We start from the raw sequence: 5,317 nt of genomic DNA on the forward strand, positions 1-5,317 counted from the left end.
ATCCCGGCGCTGGCACCGCCAGGGCTGCCGCGCTGGCTGCCCCGCTCCCCCCCGCCCCGTCGTCACCCCCATCTGTTCCAAAACCAATATTGACTCGGGAGCGGGGGGAGCCCCCCACCAGGCTGTTTTAATCAAAGCCTTCCCCAGCAAATGAAGTTTTTACAAGAAGGTCTCCAGGTGCTCCATCTCGGGGAGGAGGACACAATGGCCAGCCCGGCGGGGGCTTGCTGCTATGGCAAAGACGGGGAGCTGAAAGGGCCCGGAGCCCCGGGTGAACTCCTGGGGTTAGGCCGTATCTGCAGGAACCAGACAGCGGTTTGAACACAGAGCCAAAACATTCGACATTTGCAAACCAATTAAGAGGGGGAGAGAGACGGGGAGGGGAGGCGGAGGCATTTCTCATGGGAATGCCACAGCGGAGCCCTCGCCGTGTGACGGTACCCTCGGCTGGAGTCCCTCCGCATCGCGATAAACCCTTCCCTTTCCCACCCGTATCCGCTGGCGCGGCTGCCAAAGCTGCTGTTTACCGAGTTTCTCCTTGTGAACCTCCCCGATTGCCAAGGTGAACAGCAAGGCTTGGGGCCTTTAAAAACTTACCTGAATGGTTTTCAGAAGAAAAGTTAATAAAAGTTGGGGGCGACCATGACCTCAAAGCAGGTGGCTCCAAGGGCCAGAGCAGATAAAACAGTGGGCAAACACGGGAAGAGTTCCCCCATCTTTGCTTCATCAAGGCTTCCTGCTTGTGACTGCTCTCTCATCCTAGGTTTTGGCAACGGTTGCACCTGTATCCCATAAGGACTGGAACAGGAAGCAAATCAGGCAGGTAACGTGAACACAGGTGAGGGTATAACATCTGGGACATGCTTCCAGGGTGATTCAGAAGGAAGGAAAGGTTACTGAGACCACCTGGTCCAGTCTAGCCGCAGCCTGCGCTGGGCTGGTGCCTGCAAGGTACCGCGTGCATGCAGCAGTGGCAAGTCTGGGAATTCCTCCCAACGTTTTGCTTTCAGGAGCCACTTGCAGTGCCTGCTTCCGGAGAGCACAGGGCGCATCTGTCCTCCTCCCAGCAACCGACGGCTTCTCATCATCCCCTCAGCCCTGCACCTAAGAATGACGCCGCAGCACAACAAACCCGCGGCGATCTGCAGCACCGCTTTGTACCCGCTGGAGCAYGCCAGGATGCAGGACATAGAGGCGAACAGGTCAGAGGTGATGCACTCTGGAGCAGTAAAGGGATTGCTCTGTGCTTTGTGGGTGCTATTATAGAAAAAGAATAAAAATACTAGCAATCAGTTAAAAATTCATCTATTCAAAACAAATAAACAGCTCAGAACAACGGGCGAGGGCAAGGAGAGGGGCTGGCTCAGGAGGAGCAACAGGCCCACAGAATGAAAGACTATGCGCTGAAAACCAACATTCAAAAATAAAGAGAAATCTTTACACCACCTTTCAACTACTTGGAATATTTCTGCTGCCATGGAGGTCGCTGCCCAAAGGCAACTTTAGGTAGGGGCGGCATAAGTAGGGGTTTGTGGTTAAAAGCTCAACGCTTTGGTGGCAATTGTAAAATGCTACCAGGCTTCCCAGTAAATGAAGCGCCTTTTATTTTTCTGCTTTAAAGGGAATGTAATTAGTTTAAAACCAGCAGCAGGGAAGCACTACAGCTCCTTTTCCAGGGACAATGGGAAAATAAGTGTATCGGCGCTCTGGCTAGCATATTTCGCTTTCCTGATGAGAGCAGCTATTGCCTGGAGCCTCTCTTTTCCCCTGAGAACTGCCCCAGGCTGCTCTAAATTGTGCACTTTTATTAACAAGCGCGGGGCTCGGCCGCGCAGCGGGCTGCCTGGCTCCCGCTTCCCCGGGCGCGCGCGTGCGACGGAGGCGGGGAGGCCGGGAAGGGCGCCGAGGCAGCAGGGTCCGCGCACAATAGCCGCTTCCAGGCGTGGCGGCAGACTGCGGCTCCGCGCGGGTAACCGCAGCCGGGGGCTGCTGCGGGGCTCTGCCGCCGCCGCCGCGGCTCGCCCTCCCGCCTGCCGCGCTGCCTGCCGCGCTGCCTGCCGCGCTGCCTGCCGGCTCCGAGGAGATGCAGAGGTTCGCTGAACGCTGAGCCGGGTGCCTGGCCCGCCTCGGGGGGGAGGCGTGAAATGGTGCTGAAAACGGGCGTCTCCGTGTGTCCCCGGGTCTCCTCCCGCCGCACACCGGGGCAGCGAGGAGAGGGCCGCGTGCCGGTGCCGGGTACACCAGGAGGGACTGACAACAGCCAGCTCCAGGGGCCAAGTAGCGCTTCTCAGCAGCACGGCTGCCCCCAGGCCGTGCAGRAACCATTTGCAGTAGCGTCTGATTTTACGTTGCCCCGTAACTTTATTTTTGTTGCACTGTAAAATCAGGGGCGAGGACGCTGGAAGCCGGCTGAGGAGCGGAGCCGGTTGCTCTGAGCATGGCTACGCCCTGTTACTAAAGAGCTGGGGACGCTGAAGGCTAAAGCGTGTTCCTGCCGGGCCCCATTCCCCGTGGCGAGCCAGCAGGAGCTGCTGCACGCCCGCCTGCGCAGGGCTTCCTCGGGGCTGGGCAGGCAGCGGCCACGCGGAGCAAAAGGGCTCCACGCCAGCAGGCATCTATTTAGGATGACGCTGGAAGACCACAGTGCAAATTAAGTCTGTGCTCCGTTCTGCTGGCATCGGTGCCTGGGGTGGGATTCAGCGAGCTGCTCGGTGTTTGCTGAGGAAAGAGTATATCCTGTGTCCTGGAAAGAACGATGCATCCTCCACCTCCCACCCTCACCGCCCCCTAATCCTTGCATGGGATCTCCCTACCAAAAGGCAACTTCCTCTCAAAATGACTTGGATGCTGTGGAGAAAGGCTGGAAAGTCATTAATGATTTGAGTCCAAGACGCTCTGAAGGTGGCTGGTCTGTGGGCAGGGGTGAGTCACCTACTTCTTGGGAATCCAGCTCCTTCTCGGGGACTCCAAATCTGCAGGAGGTTGAAAATTTTGGCCAAGATTTCCAGTTGTCCTTCTGTTTAGCTGCCCCAATGTGTGTCTCCTTGGCCAGCATCTGAGAAACTCACAAATGGATTTATCCTCCTGTCACCCCTATGAAGAAGGAAAGCAGATACTATTTCCTTTGGCTCCTAGCAGACAATACTCGCCAGCTGCTGAAACAAATTCTCAGGAGAAACTACACTGAATAATATTCTGGGACTAAGGAAAACCGAAAGCTTTCCAGCCGCCACCTTTGTCTCCCTCATAAAACCGCGCTTTGTATCRGCTCCAGCTCTGCCGGAGCGGGGGAAAGTCGCACCGAGCCTCCTGCAGTTGCCGCGGCGTTTTGGGGAGAGGTGCGTTAAGTTACTCTCTCCTGTTGCTCACGGCAGAAACCCGAGCCTGCGCTGGGCATGCCTGGAGCCCAGGCTGGCCTGTTTCCACGTCATCTGTCGAGGGTTCCTGCAGGATTACCAGCCTGGCTGCGCTCGCCAGCCCTGGATTTTCGCGGAGAGCGGGGAAGCTCTCCTCCCTTCCCCATGCCTCCCGGCTTTCCGAGCAGACCGGAGAGACCGCTCATGCGCACCGTCCTTGCTCATCCGGAGCAGGACACAGCAATCCCATCAGGGATGTGCCTCCATCCCAGCCAGCCTGGGGGATACATTATTATATCCCCGTTGATAGGGTTCAGTGGGACTGAAAGAGCTACACGCCCTCTGGTAATTTGTAGTTTGTTGATGCTGAGCTGACATTTAACTGAACTCAGGGCAGCAGCAGGCAGTGAGGAGCAAAGAATCTCTCTCCTATTGTAATATCGGAGACACGAGGAGCTTGGCTAATAGGGGACATTCTTTCCTCCCAGGACTTCCTCCATGACTTTAATGCATTCAGGATCAGCCTTCCTTACTCAGGCCCATTAACGGCAGCATTTGAGTGACTGTCTTCTCCATTTCCCTAGCACAAATATTATCCCTGTTTTGTTGTGCATTGYTCATAACCAAAGGGGACAATTAATCAAAGCAGAAAGGACTTTATTCAGCTAAAATTCCTTCCACGGCTCCACCACTGAGAACAAATTAGCAGTTCACACATTGCAACTGGCCTTTTCTGTGGACACAGATCCCGGACTAAATTCACCTCTGAGGGCTGCGGGGGAGCAGATGCGTTCCCTCGTGCTGGGTTATCACTCGTGTCTGAGTGATCTGTTTGCAGTTCTTACCTTCCTGGAGAGCACTGCCGGAAGGCAGGGGCTTCCGTGAGAGCTGAACTCCTCCAAGGAAAACTCAGGACTCTGTTCAGGGCTCGCCTCCGACATATATGTCTGCTGGAAATCCTTACAGCAAAGGGCTGAGCAAAAGTGAGTGAGGGAATGACTTCTGCTGCTGTTATGCTCCCTGCCTGAACCGCTGACATTAGCAGGGCTTGGGAGGATGTCGCCACGGCGTGTTGTTATTGATGGGCCGGCAGGGTGGAGAGAGGCATGGGGACAAATGGAGTTCAGACCTTCTCTGACTCAGAGGCTAAGCACACGTTCATTCACTGGGCAGTGAATGCTAATTGCTGRTTGAAAACTGGTGCCTAAGGTTCACCTCTTCCCAGAGGGCACAGCAATAAAATGGAGATGGTATCTGAAGCTATTGCGACTGTGCTAAGCACAAATGCTCCTCGCCATGTTCTAGAGCCATGATTTTCCATCAACCCCGTGCTGCAAACCATTTCCCAGATGAATGGATCAACTTCCCTGGCCAAAAGTCCCTGTATTTTWTTTCGCAGATCACCTGCTATCTGTAGACTCTGCAGCATGGTTATAAAGTAAAACACAGACAGCCTGTAAGAACTCATACCAAACTCCAGAAACTCTGTGAAGTCTGGACATGTCTAAAATGCATATTGCTARTGCTGATAGTCACGTCTGCCCCAGATGTCTTGGTACTCACTGTCTTGGTGTCCAAGAGTGGCAATGACTTTATGTAAGCTGGGAACCTGCAATAACATCCTTGTGTTCTGCCCGTTTCCTGCCTCTCTGCAACACACAACTAGTGATACCATCTGCCCTTGGGAGGGGGTGTTTTCAAGGCTTCTTTTAAGACACTCGGTATTGATTAGGAGGTGGGGTATGATCATCCTTATCTGCCTGGCTGCTGAGCTTTGGGAAAGCTTCCGTAATTGTGAAGCAGACCTTGATCCTTAAAACAAACACATCATTCAGAAAATGTTTGGAAGGAAYGGGCAAAGAACTTAGAGATGCCTGAGGGGGCTGATTCACCCTGGGAAATGCTGGAGTTGGTTTTAAGAGCAGAGGCAGCCCTTGCACTGTACCACAGAGATGCAGCTG

The sequence above is a fragment of the Apteryx rowi genome, unplaced genomic scaffold (assembly GCF_003343035.1).
Source record: "Apteryx rowi isolate R43461 unplaced genomic scaffold, aptRow1 scaffold_38, whole genome shotgun sequence".
NCBI classification, from domain to species: Eukaryota; Metazoa; Chordata; class Aves; order Apterygiformes; family Apterygidae; genus Apteryx; species Apteryx rowi.